Genomic DNA, 500 nt, shown 5'->3' on the forward strand with positions numbered 1-500 from the left:
CTCAACCTTTACTGCTTCGACCAGACCCTCAAAAGGCTCAGAATCTTTTCTGTTTAGAATTGAAAGTATATACATGGCAATATCAAGATTTTTTTCACTTGCAAGCTGTAAACTTCTCTCATTTTTACCACTCAGAGCTGATTTTCAATCCCTTGAACATAAGTATTGCAGAGAAAGATATTTATCTGTAACTGAAGATACAGCTTTTCAGTATATCACTTTCAGTACTCTTTTGTAAGAGGGCCCACAACATTAACTGTTATAATTACAAATTATCCCCAAGCCCGCAGAATGCTCCACGTTAATCTACATACAAAGTAGAGGCAGTATAATCCATAAACTGACAAACTCGTGTCAATCCACAGACAACTATTCCACACTACAAGAACCAAGCTTGGAAATACCCTCTGAACTCCACACTAACACAACAGCTCCAGGTCCTGAGGAAGAACAAGGAGAGCAGCTCACAATAAAAAAAAGCAGCCAAGCTCATACGCTCT

The sequence above is a fragment of the Mesitornis unicolor genome, unplaced genomic scaffold (genome assembly GCF_000695765.1).
Source record: "Mesitornis unicolor isolate BGI_N332 unplaced genomic scaffold, ASM69576v1 scaffold51141, whole genome shotgun sequence".
In the NCBI taxonomy this organism is placed as follows: domain Eukaryota; kingdom Metazoa; phylum Chordata; class Aves; order Mesitornithiformes; family Mesitornithidae; genus Mesitornis; species Mesitornis unicolor.